This window comes from Stegostoma tigrinum, chromosome 6, assembly GCF_030684315.1.
Source record: "Stegostoma tigrinum isolate sSteTig4 chromosome 6, sSteTig4.hap1, whole genome shotgun sequence".
In the NCBI taxonomy this organism is placed as follows: Eukaryota; Metazoa; Chordata; class Chondrichthyes; order Orectolobiformes; family Stegostomatidae; genus Stegostoma; species Stegostoma tigrinum.
Window position 1 is genome coordinate 101,473,099 of NC_081359.1, and position 17,766 is coordinate 101,490,864.

The 17,766-nt window shown below is 43.6% G+C and overlaps 1 protein-coding gene across 1 annotated transcript in view; it reads right to left on the bottom strand.

Moving 5' to 3' along the window:
• Window positions 1–12,395, bottom strand: part of dhrsx (dehydrogenase/reductase (SDR family) X-linked) — a 333,567-nt gene extending 321,172 nt beyond the window's left edge. The window contains exon 1 of the mRNA XM_059646809.1: window positions 12,292–12,395. The gene's annotated coding sequence lies outside the window, so the exon portion shown is untranslated. The remainder of the gene's footprint in view (window positions 1–12,291) is intronic.
• Between the last annotated feature and the right edge of the window lie 5,371 nt (window positions 12,396–17,766).

The following is a 17,766-nucleotide window of genomic DNA, read 5'->3' on the forward strand; positions in this document are numbered from 1 at the left end:
TCTCCTTATAAAACAAGCCTTTCATTCCAAGAATTAATCTTGTGAAACATCTCTAAAAAGACATGTAAAATTGATGTAAATTAAGGTGCGAAGGGAGATGTCGTTCCTCTCTACCAAAAGCAAAGTAAACAAGACACGAACAACTCAAGGCTAGGAAGGAGGAATGGGAGACAGAATGTAAGAAAAATGGAGTCACGTTTGAAATTATTGAATTCATTATTGAGACTTCATGGTTGTTAAGTACTTAAGCAGAAAATGAAGTGTTGCCAGGGAAGAAATCAGAAGTCATATGACACAACATGAAAACGAGGCAGCACTCCGAAAGCTTGTGATTTCAAGTAAAACTATTAAACACTATCCTGGTGTCATGTGACTGTGCCCACCCCAATTCAACACCGGCACCTCTGCTCAGGACAGAAATGTTAGCATGAAAGCAACTGGGAGGTCAGGATCATTTCTATGGATAGTGTCGAGGTGTTCTGCAAGACAGTCACCCCTTTGGTCTCACCATTGTTAAAACAACCATATTGTGAGCAGTGAACGCAATGGATTAAATTGAAGTAAGTACATGTGAAACACTGCTTCATCTGGAAGGTGTGTTTGTGGACTTCCAGTTAATGAGGAAGGCAGGAGAAGGTGAATTTGCAAATGTTATATCTGCTGCAGTTGCGTGGAAATTTGTCATGGGAAAGTGTTCATTGTGACCAGGGAGCCACGGAGGGAATGGTCCCTGGGGAATTCTGACAGTGGAAGAGATGGGACAAGTTGGAGGGGGATGGGGAAGGAGGGAAGTGGATATGTTTTTGAGGAAGGGTCACCGGACCCGAAATGTTAACTCTGTTTTCTCCTCCGCAAATGCTGCCAGACCTGCTGAATTATTCCAGCAACTTTGTTTTTGTTCCTGATCTACAGCATCCACAGTTCTTTTGGTTCATATTTCTAAAGGGTCATTCCTTTACTTTGAGCCTCCGCTCTCAGGTCCTTTTCACCTCTACTAGTGCGAACATCTTCTCCCTGGCCACACTATCCACATCTTTCAGTATTCTGTAATTTTCAAAGAGATCTCCTCTCATCCTTCAAAGCTCCACTGAATACAGACCCGGAGCCCTCAAGTGCTCCTCAAATGATGAGCCCATTTTTTCTGGGATCATTTTTGTGAACATCCTCTGGACCCCCTCCAAGTCCAACACTTCCTTCCTTAAATTCAGGGCCCAAAACTGCTCACAATATTCCAGATGCAGTCTGACCTGAGGCTTATACAGCCTCATGGTACATTCCTGCTTTTTTGAAATGAATGCTAACATTGCATTTGCCTTCATAAATGCCAATTGAGTTTGCATGTTCACCTTCAAAGAGTTCTGAACTGGGACCTTTTGTGCTTCAGATTTCTGAAGCTTTTGCCCATTTAGAAAGTAGTCTATGCCTTTATTCTTTTTATCAAAGTGCATAGCCTTACATTGTCCTACATTTATTCCATCTGCAATATCTTTGCCCTTTCTCTGAGCCTATCCAGTAACCTTGGTACCTTTGCCTAGTTTGCTAATGCATATCATGAATTGTTGTGCTCCCAACATGGACCTCCAATAGTCAACAGCTCCCATTTTGTAAAAGACCCCTTTTTCTCCACTCTGTGCCTTCTTCCAGTCAGCCAATCATGTAACCATGCTAGTACCTTGCCCCGAACACCATGAGCTCTTACCTTATTTAGCAGACTCCTGTGAGTCACCTTACCAACAGCCTTCCATAAAACCAAATAGATCACATCCAGTCACTCATCTTGTCTGATGAAGGGTCTAGGCCCGAAACGTCAGCTTTTGTGCTCCTGAGATGTTGCTTGGCCTGCTGTGTTCATCCAGCCTCACATTTTATTATCTTGGAATCTCCAGCATCTGCAGTTCCCATTATCTCATCTCTATCACTCATCTTGTCTAACTTGTTTCTATGGCCTCAAAGAGTTCTAACATAATTGTCAGGCATGATGTCTCCTTGACAAAGATCTTCTGACTAAGCCCTATTTTACTGTGCACTACCAAGTATTCTGCAATCTCACCCTTCATATTGGATTCTAAAATCTTAGCAACAATCGAGGTCAAGCTAACTGGCCTGTGGTTTCATGACTTTTGCCTCCTCTCCTCAACCTGCAATGTCACATTCACCATTTTCCAGTCCCCTGGGGCCTCCTTGACTTCAGCGATTCCTGGAAGGTCACCACCATTGCCTGCACAATCTCCTCCGCTATCTCCGATAAAGTCCTGGGGTGTGGTCATTCAGTTTGGGTGTTTTATCCACCTTCAGACCTTTCAGCTTCACCAGCACCTTCTCCTTAGCGATAGCCATCACACTCCCTTGAAGTTCTAATATGCTGCTGGTATCTTCTACTGTGCACACTGATGCAAAGTATCTATTCAGTTCCTCTCCCATTACAACTTCTCCAGCCTCATTTTCCAGTGGTCCAATATCCACTTGCGTCTTTCTCTCTTGCCCTTTTTCACATATGAATATAGTCTTGCAACAAAAACAAAGTTGCTGGAAAAGCTCAGCAGGTCAGGTGGCATCTGTGGAGGAGAAAACAGAGTTAATGTTTCAGGTCCAGTGACCCTTGTTATCTTCTTTTATATTGCTAGCTAGTTTACCCTCATATTTCATCTTCTTTACCCTTATTGCTTTTTTAGTTATCCTCTGATGGTTTTTAAAGGCTTCCCAATCCTCTGGCTTCCGATTTATCCTCACTACATGGTGTGGGGGCTTTTTCCTTTTGCTTTTGTGCTGTCCCTGACTTCCCTTGTTAGCTATGGTTGCTTCATATTCCGTTTAATATATTTCTTCTTCCTTGGGATAAATTGCTTTCAGAAACTCTTGCCATTTCATGTTTTGCCTGTTGGCTCCCCTGCATATCAAGATTAGTCAACTCCTCCCTCATGTTTTTCTGTTACTTGTACTCAATTGTGATACCATTACATCTGATACAATCTTCTCCCTCGCTGTAGAGTGAATCCTACCGTATTATGGTCGCTGGTCCCAAATGGTTCATTCACCTTAAGCTCCCTCATCAAGTCTGCCTCATTACACACCACTAAATCCAGAATTACCAGTTCCTTAGTGGGATCGACTTCAAGTTGCTCCAAAAAAACTCATTTCATAGACTTTCCACAAATTCCTTTTCTTGGGATCAGCTAACAACCTAATTTTTCCAATCCATTTGCATATTGAAGTCTTCCGTGATTCTTGAAATAGTGAAAGCCAAAAGAACTGTGGATGCTGTAATTCAGGAACAGAAACAAAGTTACTGGAAAAGCTCAGCAAGTTCAGCAGCATCTGTGAAGGAAAAAACAAGAGTTAACGTTTCAGGTCCCATTTCTGTTTTCAGCAGCAGCAAGAGCGGGAGCTCGGACCAGGGGCCTGTTAGGAGGCGGGTGAGGCAGTGATTTTAAATCCTTAAAAGCTTACCTCGAACATCGGAGCCGTCCATTTCTGTTTTCAGCAGCAACACTTCAGAGAGCAGAGGCTTCTGGGAAAGGAGGGACTTTTTTTTTAATCCCCTCAGCTATATAAGTGATTGTTTTCTAAACCCGAGACCCTACCCGTGTCGGGCTTCCCGCCCTCCACCTCCTCTAACCTTATACACCAGGGACAAATCAAGGTAAGCTTCTCTTTTTTTTACTTTCTGTTTAGGGGATTAGCAGGGATGGCAGTGCAGGTAGAGGAATGTTCCTCCTGCATGATGTATGAGGTGAGGGGCGCCATTAGTGTCCCATCCAAATACGTCTGCAGGAAGTGCACCCAACTCTTGCTCCTCCAAGGGAACTGGAGCGGGAGCTGTATGCACTTCGGATCATTCGGGAGGCAGAGTCTGTGATAGACAAGAGATATGTGGAAGTAGTTACTCCTAAGCGTGAAGAAAGCTGGGTAACTGTAGGAAGGGGGAAAAGGCAGTCAGTGCAGGGATCCCCTGTGGTCGTTCCCCTGAAAAACAAGTATACCATTTTGGATACTGTTGGGGGGGAAAACTTACCAGGGGCATGCAGTAGAGTGCAGGGCTCTGGCACAGGGTCCGACTTCCTTGCACAGAAGGGAAGGTGGGATAGGACAAGAGTGTTAGTCATTGGGGACTCAATAGCTAGAGGGACTGATGGAAGGTTTGTTGGGAATGAAAGAGACTCAAAGTTGGTGTGTTACCTCCCAGGTGCCAGGGTCCGTGATGTCTCGGATTGTGTCTTTGGGGTCCTGAAGGGAGAGGGCAACCAGCCCCAAGCCATGGTCCACGTAGGCACCAACAACATGGGTAGAAAGAGGGTTAGGGATATCAGGCAGGATTTCAGGGAGCTAGGGTGGAAGTTGAGAGCTAGAACAAACAGAGTGGTTATCTCTGGTTTGTTACCCGTGCCACGTGCTAGCGAGGCAAAGAACAGGGAGAGATTTCAGCTGAACACATGGCTGCAGGGATGGTGCAGGGGGGAGGGCTTCAGGTACATGGACAATTGGGGCTCATTCTGGGGAAGGTCGGACCTCTACAAACAGGACGGTCTCCACTTGTACCAGAGGGGTTCTAATATCCTGAGTGGGAAATTTGCTGGTGCTATGTGGGTGGATTTAAACTAGTTCAGCAGGGGGATGGGGAACTGTGGTGTAGTTCCAGTCCACAGGAGGCTGAGACTAGGGAGCACATGGGCAGGATCTCACTGCCACAAGAGTGTGCTGGCAGACAGCAAGCTGTTTGAAGTGTGTCTACTTCAACACCAGGAGTATCCAGAATAAGGTAGGTGAGCTTGCAGCTTGGATAGGTACCTGGGACTTCGATGTTGTAGCCTTTTGGAGACATGGATAGAGCAGGGTTAGGAAGGGATCTTGCAGGTTCCAGGATTTAGATCTTTCATTAAGGTCAGGGAAGGTGGTAAAAGAGGGGGAAGTGTGGCTTTGTTAGTCAGGGACAGTATAATGGTGGCTGAAAGCACTTTTGACGAGGACTCGTCTACTGAGGTGGTATGGGCTGAGGTCAGAAACAGGAGAGGAGAGGTCACACTGCTGAGAGTTTTTTTATAGGTGTCCACAAAGCTCCAGGGATGTGGAGGAGAAGATTGGCAAAATGATTCTGGGCAGGAGTGAAAGGAACAGAGTGGTCATTATGGGAGACTTTAACTTCCCCAACATTGGCTGGAAATGCGATAACTCTAGTATGTGGGATGGATCAGTTTTTGTCCAATGTGTGCAGATGGTTTTGTGACTCAGTATGTTGAAGGGCCAGCAAGAGGGGAGCCCACACTGGATCTGGTACTTCGTAATGAACCAGGCCAGGTGTTTGATTTAGTGGAAGGTGAGCACTTTGGAGAGAGGGACCATAATTCGGTTACGTTTAGTTTGGCAATGGAAAGGGATAGGAACATGCCACAGGGCAAGAGTTATAATTGGGGGAAGGGCAATTATAATGTGATTAGGCAAGACTTAGGAGGCATAAAAAGGGGTAGCAAAATGCAGGGGATGGGGACAATTGAAATGTGGGGCTGGTTTAAGGAACAGATATTGCGTGTCCTTGATAGGTATGTCCCTGTCAGGCAGGGGGGAAGTGATAAGGTAAGGGAACCGTGGTTTACTAAAGAAATTGTATCGCTTGTTAAGGAGAAGAGGCAGGCTTATGTGACGATGAGACAAGATGGCTCAGATGAGGCGATGGAGAGTTACACATTAGCTAGGAAGGATTTAAAGAGAGAGTTAAGAAGAGCAAGGAGGGGACATGAGCAAACATTAGCAGGTAGAATAAAGGAGAACCCTAAAGCTTTCTACAGGTATGTGTGGAATAAGAGGATGAGTAGGGTAGGAACAGGGCCAGTCAAAGATGGAAGTGGGAAGTTGTGTGTGGACACTGCAGGGATCGGAGTGGTGCTAAATGAATATTTCTCATCTGTTTTCACTCAGGAAAAGGAGAATATTGTAGAGGAGAAGACTGAGTTATGGGGTACGAGAATTAAAAGGATTGAGGTTAGTAAGGAGGAGGTGTTATCAATTCTAGAAGGTGTGAAGGTAGATAAATCCTCTGGGCCAGATGGGATTTTTCCAAGGATTCTCTGGGAACCTAGCGGGGAGATGGTGGAGTCTTTGGCCTTGATCTTTGAGTCCTCATCTTCTACAGGTTTAGTACCAGAGGACTGGAGGGTTGCAAATGTTGTGCCCTTGTTCAAGAAGGGCAGTAGAGATGATCCAGGTAATTATAGACCAGTGAGCCTTATGTCTGGTGTAGAAAAAGTTTCGGAAAGGGTTATAAGCGATAGGATTTATAATCATCTAGCAAGCAGCAATTTGATTGAAGATAGTCAGCATGGATTCATCAAGGGCAGGTCGTGTCTCACAAACCTCATTGAGTTTTTTTGAGAAGGTGACCAAGCATGTGGATGAGGGTAGTGCAGTTGACGTGGCGTACTTGGGCTTCAGTAAAACCTTTGATAAGGTTCCACATGGTAGGCTATTAGAGAAAATACGGAGGCATGGGATTGAGGGAGATTTAGCAGTTTGGATTAGAAACTGGCTTTCTGTAAGAAGGCAACGAGTGGTGATTGATGGAAAATATTCAGCCTGGAGTCCAGTTACTAGTGGTGTGCCTCAAGGATCTGTTTTGGGACCACTGCTATTTGTCATTTTCATAAATGACTTGGATGCAAGCATAGGTGGATGGATTAGTAAGTTTGCAGGTGACACTAAAGTCGGTGGAGTGGTGGACAGTGTGGAAGAATGTCACAGGTTGCAGGGAGACTTGGATAAACTGCAGAATTGGGTTGAAAGGTGTAAAATGGAGTTCAATGTGGATAAATGTGAGGTGATCGCTTTGGGAAGAATCAGAGGGAGGCAGAATACTGAGTCAATGGAAAGATTCTTGGTAGTGTGGATGTGCAGAGGGATCTTGGTGTCCATGTACATAGTTCCCTGAAAGTTGCCACCCAGGTTGAAGGTGCTGTTAAGAAGGCTTACGGTGTGTTAGGTTTTATTGGTAGAGGGATTGAGTTCCGGAGCCGCGATGTCATGCTGCAACTGTACAAAACACTAGTGCGGCCTCACTTGAAATATTGCATGCAGCTCTGGTCACCCCATTACAGGAAGGATGTGGAAGCATTGGAAAAGGTGCAGAGGAGATTTACCAGGATATTGCCTGGTCTGAAGCGAAGGTCTTATGAAGAAAGGTTCAGGGACTTGGGTCTGCTCTCAGTGAAGAGAAGAAGGCTAAGAGGGGATTTAATAGAGACATACAAGATGATCAAAGGATTAGATAGGGTGGACAGTGAGAGTCGTTTTCCAAGGATGATGACGTCAGCTTGCACGAGGGGGCATAGCCACAAATTGAGGGGTGATAGATTTAAGACAGATGTCAGAGGCAGGATCTTTACTCAGAGAGTGGTAAGGGCGTGGAACGCCCTGCCTGCCAATGTAATTAACTCAGCCACATTAGGGGCATTTAAACAGTCCTTGGATAAGCTTATGGATGATGATGGGATAGTGTAGGGGGATGAGTTTAGATTAGTTCACACGTCGGCGCAACATCAAGGGCTGAAGGGCCTGTTCTGGGTTGTATTGTTCTGTGTTCTATGTCCAGTGACCCTTCCTCAGAACTGATGGTGCCTGGGAAAATGTCAGTTTATATGCAGAAGATAGGGAGGTGGATGGGGTAGGGAGTAAATGATAGGATAGAGCCCGAGGAAAGAGAAAGACAGTTGGACAAACAAAGGAGTTGCAAACAATCAGGCTGGGAGGTTGAATAGTTGCTAATGGGGACTGTTAGTGACTAACAACAGAGGGTATGTAATGGCAGGCTATGTGGTAACCATGCCTGTTGTGTGGGGTGGGGAGCTGGCTCATGGGAGAGTTTAGGCCCTAAAATTATCAAACTCAATATTCAGCCCAGCAGGCTGTAGGGTCCCCAAGCAGAAAATGAGGTTTTGTTCCTCCACCTTACATTGGGCTTCACTGGAACACTGCAGCAAGCCAGAAATTGAGATGTTGGACAGAGCGCAGGGTGGTGCGTTGAAGTGGCAGGCAACAGGTAGTTCAGGGTCTTTTTTGCGAGCAGAACGCAGATATTCTGCAAAGCGGTCACCAAGCCTATGCTTAGTTTCCTCAATGTAGAGGAGATCACATTGTGAGCAGCGAATGCAGTAGATTAGATTCTGGGAAGTACAGGTGAAGTGTTGCTTCACCTGGATGGTATGTTTGGGCCCTTGGATACTGGTGACCGCTTGGCAGAACATCTACGTTCGGCTTGCAAAAAGACCCTGAACTACCTGTTGCCTGCCACTTCAATGCACTACCCTGCTCCCTGGCCAACATCTCTATCTCTGGCTTGCTGCAGTGTTCCAGTGACGCCCAACGCAAGCTGGAGGAACAATACCTCATTTTCCACTTGGGAACGCTGCAGCCCTGCAGACTCAATAGTGAGTTCAATAATTTTCGGGCCTAATCTCTCCCATGTTCCAGCCCCCCATGCCACACACCAGGCCTTGTTACCACATAGCCTGTCATTACACAACCCCTGTTGTTAGTCACTAACAGTCCCCATTAATAACTACTCACCTCCCAGCCTGATCGTAACTCCTTTATCTGTCCAACTGTCTTTCTCTCCCTTTGAGTCCTATTATATCGATTACTCCTTGCCCTACCCACCTCCCTAATTTCTGCATATGAACTGACATTTTCCCATCAGCCCTCAGTTCTGAGGAAGGCTCACCGGACCTGAAACGTTAACTCTGTTTTCTCCTTCACAGATGCTGCCAGACCTGCTGAGCTTTTCCAGCAACTTTGTTGTTATTCTTGAAATGTTGTGTTTCTTACATACCTAATCTCCTAATTTATTTTCTGCCCCATATTCTGACTGCTGCCAGGATGGCTGTATGTAACTTGCGTCCCAGTCTTTTCTCCTTTGCAGTTCCTGCGACTCTATATCACTTCTTGCTAAATGGTTTAATTTCATTTTTTACTAACAAGGCAACCCCGCCCCTCTGTCCATCTGTCTGTCCTTTCAACAGTACATACATCCTTGGGTATTTTTCTTCCCTTACAACCAGGCCTCTGTGATACCCACAACCTTGTAACTGCCAATTTCAACCTGCGCTATACAATTGCCTTGTGTTCTATACTGCGTGCATTTAAATACAACATTCTTAGTCTTGTGTTGGCTGTCCCCCTTATCGGCTGTGCCTGAAGTTAGATTGCTGACAATTTCAATTTTCTCCGTTCTGTTGTCCTTGAAATGTTGATAATCTCATTCCTGAGCCCTCTCTGTCTTTGGTGTGTTCCATAGTTTTCCGTGTGACTGAACTCACCTCCCCACTATTTAGTTTAAAGCCTCATCATGATATGATTAGCCAGGACTCTGGCCCCAACATTTTTCTGTTTATTCAGTCGCGAAACGAGGGCATCGCTGGCTAGGCAACATTTATTGTCCATCCCCAATTCCCTGCAGGACAGTTAAGAGTCAACCACATTGCTGTGGGTCTGGAGTCACATGTAGGCCAGACCAGGTAAGGATGGCAATTTCCTTCCCTAAAGGACATTAGTGAACCAGGTGGGGTTTTCCTGACGATCGAGAATGGATTCACGGTCATCATTAGATTATTAATTCCAGATATTTATTGAATTTGAATTCCACTATCTGCCGTGGCAGGATTCAAACCCAGGTCCCCATAACATTATCTGGATCTCTGGATTAACAGTCCGGCAATAATACCACTAGACCATCGCTTGGAGTCTGTCCTACTGGAACAGCTCCCTCCTTTCCCAGTACTGGTACCGATGCCCCATGAATTCAAATCTGTTTCCTCTGCACCAATCTTTGAGCCATGGATTGATTTCTTTAAGGTTGTTGACCCTGTGCCAACTAGCTCACGACTGAAGTGGTAAACCAGAGATTATTACCTTTTTGGTTCTGCTTTTTAATTTCACCCCTAGCTACTCATATTGTCTTAACAGAACATCTTTCTACTTAGGTTGCTGGTATCTACATGGATCATGTAAGCAACTGCATCTTTCACCTCCCACTCCAAGTTCCTGTCCAGCCCAAGTGCAATAACCTGAACTGAGGCACGACATAAGCAACACAGTCTTTGGGATTGTCAATCCTGCTCTCAGAGGACAGCGTCTATTCTGATGATTATATTATCCTCAATTATAACTATGTTTCTCTTTCTCCCTGCTCGTGAATGGCTCCCTGTACCATGATGCTATGGTCAGCTGCTCATTTTCCTTGTAGCACCACTCACCACATGCCCCCACCTCATCCACACAGGAAACAGGAATCTCAAACCTGTTAGACAAGCTCAAAGAATGAGGATCCTTCAGCACTACCTCCTGAATCCCTCTACCTGCCTCACTTGTAGTCACACCCGACTGACCCTGACCAAATTTGCAGTAGTTAAGCAAAAAGGAGCAACTGCCTCCTGAAACAGACAGACCCGGCAACTGTTCCCCTCCCTGGTCTCAGTATTCAGAGCTCAAACTCCAGCTCACCAACTCTGAGCCAGAGTTACTCAAACAACCAACACTTGCTACAGATGGGGCCACTATGAACCACCACGGATTCCATCCGCTTCCACATCATATATGTACAGCACATGGCCCTGCGTCTCTATTTTATTTACTTCGTTCTTCATTTGTTTGTTTTTAAATTTCCTACCGGTCTTATAGTTTGCAATCTGTAAATATTGCTCCTATTTACCTTCAATCTGAAAGTAACCTATAACAGTTAGTCAAATTAGCAGCTATTACCAACTAATGAATTTAAGATTTTCCTGTGATGTCGCACTTCATTATGTGCTGGGCCCCTATCTTGGGCTTCAGTTGATTCTGTTAAAAAACAACCTTACAAACAATGAGCCAAAGAGTCTAGCAAAATGCATCTCTTCCTTTCTGAATTCTCACGCTCTTTCCAAAGTCTTCAAACTACATTCTCACTTGGGCTAAGATAATAAAATGTGAGGCTGGATGGACACAGCAGGCCAAGCAGCATCTCAGGAGCACAAAAGCTGATGTTTCGGGCCTAGACCCTTCATCAGAGAGCCTCTCTGATGAAGGGTCTAGGCCCGAAACGTCAGCTTTTGTGCTCCTGAGATGCTGCTTGGCCTGCTGTGTCCATCCAGCCTCACATTTTATTATCTTGGAATTCTCCATCATCTGTAGTTCCCATTATCTCTCTTCTCACTTGGGCTATGACTCACTTCCATGTGATCCCTCCTTCCTGACTGTGCGCAGCTTACTGATAACACACTAGTAAAGCATTGTTCTATTCTAACTCAGCATTTCACATAAAATTCATATTTTACTTGTAAACATTGATAAACAACAAACAGGAGAAGAACATGAATAAAACTTTTCGAGAGAAGTCTTAGATAACAAAGTGTGGAGCTGGATGAACACAGCAGGCCAAACAGCATCAGAGGACCAGGAAGGCTGACGTTTCGGGCCTAGACCCAAGGCCTGCTGTGTTCATCCAGCTCTACGCCTTGTTATCTCAGATTCTCCAGTGTCTGCAGTTCCTACTATCTCAGAAAAGTCTTAATTGGGTTAGAGGAAGTACTTTCAATATAAATCACATCTTTACAATATAAACAGAACAACTATTTTCCATGTGTCTTATCTAAGAAGTGTTATATAGCAGAACAGCACAAAACTTCAATAGCACATCAATCATTCGTCTATAACGGCCAATTCCCCCTCTTTTGTGCATACTTCCTGAGAGACTGCTTGCAACCCTTTGAATGGAATAGCTAGGTTTCCCCTTTCATAGACCTTAAAACTGATGCATATGGAATCAATGAATTGCAAATTCACACATAAGGCTCATTGCTATAATACCAGAAACTGAAAGCGAACAGCCAATACTGTAATTTTGTGTTTTGGGATTTATTTTTCATGAAAAGTCATTTCTCTTGCAGTAAGCACGTAAACAGAGATGTTAGCAGTCTTTTTCATCTCGGTGGTAGAGGTGGTAATGATATTGACGCTTACTTCACATACTTGCTCCCAGCTTGGGCTTTACACCCGAGGATGACTAAAACTCTGAATTCCATCTGTCAACATGCATACATTAACCCAAATGCGGGGAGATGGTGGTGTACTGACAATGTTATTGAACTAGTAATGCAGAGGGCCAGGCTTAATGCTCTGAGAATGCAGGTTCAAATCCCACCACAAATGGAATTTGTATTCAATTCAAAAATCTCAAGCTGAAAGCTACAGGGTTGGGTGGTTGATCGCCGTATGCTACATTTTAATTAAGAATATCCATGACAGCTAATATCATTTGTCATAAAAACCTACCTGATTCGCTAATATCCCATTGCAAAGGATATCTGCTGTCCTTACCTGGTCTGGCCTATGTCGGTCTGCAGACCCTCACCAATGTGGCAGACTCTTACCTGCCTCCGAAATGGCCTGAGTGATCCATTCACTTCAACGTATGATTACAGATGGGCAACAAGTGCTGACTTTGTCATGAAAACCGAAAGAATTGTGGATGCTGTAAATCAGAAAGAAAAACAGGAATTGCTGCAAAAGCTTAACAGGTCTGACAGTATTTGGACAGAAATCAGGGTTAACATTTCAAGTCGAGTGATCCTTCTTCTGGACAGAACCTTCAGAGGCCTGCTGAGCTTTTCCAGCAATTTCTGACTTTACCAGTGTTGCCCACTTCCCACAAAAGAATAGAGAACAAAATTTTAAACAGCTAACTTTCAGCATAAAACTCTTTTCCCCAAATACTTTTTGCTCATTGTATATGAATCTTAATACATTTAAAGCATTTCATGGAATCCTGTATCTGTATCCATTTCTTGGACTGAGCAAGCCAGCAATCTATGACTAGTAACATTTATGGAAAGGACAAGTTCAAGAGTTGCTCAATGGCAACACTTTGATCATGCCTAGCACTGGAGACGGTGCTTATTGAAAAGTTTTTGATAAGTCACAGTCCACTGAAGAGGAGTTCAAAGGCTACAAACTGTGGGACAGATGAAGATCCCATATTCAGAGTGCTGTGGTTATCTTTGCTGTTGGGAAAGCTGTTGAACTCCACAGATGCTATGCAAAAGACTCAATGAAGTGTAAACACTAGCTGACTGGCTTTTCATTGTCAGAACGTGGGAATAGGTTATAGGAATTAGTAGGCATCCGAGTTTCTGAGTCAGGACTTAGAAAAGGTGATTTCAGAGTTGATGGAGTAGGTAGTTGTTAGCTTTGTGTTGTGAGGATGAGGGAGCCATAATGAGACTCAGTAGGAGCCTAAAAACATTAATATCAATGCAGTTAGGGATTGGGTTGAAAATTCTGGAAGCAACATTTAATGGATGTCACCAAAAATAGATTGCAGCTCAGGGAGATCAAAAGGCGACTTTTGGTTTGGTGAAGCTTGCTATCAGTGAAAACCTAGAGTTATGGAATCACAGAGTTATAGAGATGTACTACATGGAAACAGACCCTTCGGTCTAATTCATCCATGCTGACCAGATATCCCAAATTAATCTAGTCCCATTTGCCAGCATTTGGCCCATATGCCTCTAAGCGCTTCCTTTTCGTGTAGCCATCCAGGCAACTTCTAAAAGTTGCAATTATAACAGCCTCCACTACTTCCTCTGGCTGCTCATTTCTTAAATGCAACCCTCTCTGCATAAAAATGTTGCCTCCTAGGTCCATGTTAAATCTTCATAAAAACCAAAAGAACTGTGGATGCTGTATAACAGGAACAAAAACAAAGTTGCTGGAAAAGCTCAGCAGGTCTGGCAGCATCTGTGAAGGAAAAATCAGAGTTAACGTTTGGGGTCCGGTGTTAAGACAGTCCATCAAAGAGTAGCTCTCAAAAGAGAGTTTCGAAACCAGATCAGCAATAGTAAAGAATTGTAATCCCCTGTGAAGTGCCATGAAATTCAATAATCTGCCATATCATTGATGTCTGGAGGAAACTGCTGCAAAATCTTGGGGACCTGCCTTGATTACATTTGCTGTAGGGTGCCTGATCATCTAATACCTCATTTTGATTCTGAGTGTTACAAAAGAAGATTATTGTAAATTGTATTCCTGTTCTCACACGGAAAGGTAAAGTTTATCATTGTTTATTCAAAACAGTGAAATTTTGTGGCTTTATTCTCTTTGTAAGACCCCTGGATCTCTGAACTGAGGAAGGGCTACCCGACCCAAAACGTTAACTCTGATTTTTTTCTTCACTGATGCTGCTGAGCTTTTCCAGCAACTTCTGTTTTTGTTCCTGATTTAGAGCATCCACAGTTCTTTCTGTTTTCTTGGATAAATTAGCTAGATTAAGGTTTTTGCTGGTTTGGTAAGAAAAAGAGAAACGGAATAAATTGGCTGAGCAGTTTAGTGGAACTCTTGATCCAAACGGTGACACATGAAACATTTTCCTTTCCTTCCCTGTCAGGTGTTCTCTGGCCTGCTTTGCATTTCTTGAATCTGTTTGACACATATGAACGAGGGTCACCTTATCCGTTAGCAGTCATTTTAATGAGAAAGCTATCAGTGGTAACAAAGCGGGGAATCCACATTCTATAATAGCAATTTTTATTATGATTTTCAATGAATTGAGTGATAATGTGAAGCGCTAATGGAGACAACACAGAAGTACATTGGCCTAGTTAATGTGCAATCTGGTATATTCCTAATTTTATGTGCTGGATTTGAAACTATTATTCAAAGCGGTGAACCAGAGAACAGAATCAAAATATGCCACAAAAATCAACCTTCTTTGTTATCCATAAATACATAAACAGTCTCACTAATTCAGTCATTGCCAACTGAAAAGGCATAAATTAAGGATTGCTACTGCAAGACTGCCACAAATCTCTCTCTACTAGTGTTGCCTACTGAACACAACCAAAGCAGGAGTGAGGAATTTTGCTGAATCACATTGACCCATATGAAGGGAACATTTTCTATCCATTAACAAATTTATCAAATCCTTCTCTATGCTCATTCCATCTTTATTTCTGAGTGGATTTCAAGACAAGGTGAGAGGAGAGAGACTTAAACAAGACATGGGGACAAATTTTTTACACGGGGTAATGGTAGATGTGGGAGCAATTACAACGTTTAAAAGACATTTGGATAAGCACGTGAATAGGAAAGGTTTGGAAGGATATGGGCCAGGAGCGGGCACCTGGGACTTGTTTAGTTTGGGATTTTGTTCGGCAATGACTGGCTGGATCCAAGGGCTTGTTTCTGTGCTGTATGATTCTATGACTACTGTGAGAGGAGGAATTTCATTCCCAGGGAAGTAACTAGTTTGTACCTTATTCTGTGTTAAAAGATCACCTGTAACCTGAATATTTGAATGGGAGGAGCATTAAAATTGGCTTTAGTGGTGCCAAGTTAGGGAGGGGAGACATTGATCAGAGTTTGCATTTCTGCACAGTCCCCTCACTCTGCTGAATAATGCTTATAGACAGGCTCCACAGTCAACTTGCCTGCTGACAATAACCTTTCATCCAGCCATTCTATTCCTACTATTATGTTTCCAGCTACTGGATAAGCTGGATTCCTGAATGAAATGTGGCTTGATAGATCTTGTGATTCATTGGTTACTTTGCTGATCAGTCACTGAACATATTCCCATGAGGCTGTAAATGTACATTTAACAGAAGAATATAATTTACAAAACAAAAGAGAAAAAAAGCTGTACATATGAGACAATTGGAAAGGCCTTACCAACCATAGAATAAAGAAAAATTCAACATATTTGCTCAGGAACATACTCTACAGACACTCTGTTTGTGAGGGGCAGGTCATGCCTCACAAACCTTATCGAGTTCTTTGAGGATGTGGAGGCTATCTACCTGCTGAAGAACTTCTTTATCAGGCAAGTTTGAGCAAAAACTAAATAAAACTGGGAAAAGAAGAAAGGGAAACAGAAAAAGGAAAAGAAAAAAACAGAACAAGCAGTCAAGCCTGGGTACAGGAGCCCAGATGCTGCCTACTCCACCACCACCATCTTGATATCTAGATACTTTGAAAACTGATGGAATCTCAAGTATTTCCTTTCAATGATTTTCTGAACATAAACAAGATGTCTCTCCCCCCATACACACAGAAAAATTAACTCATTGACTTTTTTTCCAACACTTTGAGACTGCCAAAACGACCAACGATTTCTTTCCAGCTCTAATGGTGTGTGTCCATTCAGCCCAAGGTGGCTCTTTGCAACAGTAGGTCCATAAGACCATAACTCCATAAGACATAGGAGCGGAAGTAAGGCCATTCGGCCCATCCAGTCCACTCCGCCATTTAATAATGGTGGATGGGCATTTCAACTCCACTTCCCTGCACTCTCCCCGTAGCCCTTGATTCCTTGTGAGATCAAGAATTTATCAATCTCCACCTTGTAGACATTTAACGTCCCGGCCTCCACTGCGCTCCATGGCAATGAATTCCACAGGCCCACCACTCTCTGGCTGAAGAAATGTCTCCTCATTTCTGTTTTAAATTTACCCCCTCTAATTCTAAGGCTGTGCCCGCATGTCCTAGTCTCCTTGCCTAACGGAAACAACTTCCCAGCGTCCACCCTTTCTAAGCCATACATTATCTTGTCAGTTTCGATTAGTTCTCCCCACAACATTCTAAACTCGAGTGAGTGCAATCCCAGGATCCTCAGCCGTTCATCGTATATTAAATCTACCATTCCAGGGATCATCCGTGTGAATCTCCGCTGGACACGCCTCAGTGTTAGTTTGTCCTTCTTGAGGTGTGGGGCCCAAAATTGGACACAGTATTTTAAATGGGGCCTAACTCGAGCTTTATAAAGCCTCAGAAGCACATCGCTGCTTTTATATTCCAACCCTCTTGAGATAAACAACAACATTACATTCGCTTTCTTAATCACGGACTCTACCTGCAAGTTAACCTTTAGAGAATCCTGGACCAACACTCCCAGATCCCTTTGTACTTCTGCTTTACAAATTTTCTCACCATTAGAAAATAGTCCATGCCTGTATTCTTTTTTTCAAAGTGCAAAACCTCACATTTGCTCATGCTGGTTCCAACTTCCCCAACTTTTCCCAAGAGCCCTGCTTTTTGCTTCCCTCTAGATAACTGTTTGATTCCTTTTTTAAAAGCCATGATTCAATCTTCTTCCAACACATTCCCTGGCAGTGCATTCCAGATCCTAACCAGAGAAATTTTTTTTATTCCTCTGTTTTACCTCTGCTTTTATTACTGATCATCCTAAATTTGTCACCATTTGTCCTCAATACTTCCAGCAATGTGAACTGTTTCTCCCTGGCCAGTCCACTAGTGATTTTGAGTACATCAAGCAAATCTCCTGTTCACATTCTCTAAGAAGACATTCTCAAACCTACCAGTCCATCCTTCGAACTGAAATATGTCAATATACTAGTAAATCTTTTCTTCGCCTCTCCAATGTCTTTGTTTTTTCCTAATGTATGGAGATATTTGACATCCTCAATCTTCAATGTTGAAGCGGCAAATTTTTTTAGTTGGACTCAAGATTTATGTCTCTACTACCAGAAGGTGATATCTACTCCAAAGTTACTCATTCTTTGTGTAATGAATCTCTACCTGTGTACAATATTAAGCTAAAGTCAGAAGTCACACGACACCAGGCCCGAAATGTTAGCTTTCCTGCTCCTCTGATGCTGCTTGGCCTGCTGTGTTCAGCCGGCCCTACACCTTGGTATCTCAGATTCTCCAGCATCGGCAGTTCCTACTGTTTCTGGAACATAGCCCCTTCATCAGGTGAAGTCAGGCTATGTTCCAAAAGACTGTGATTTCAGA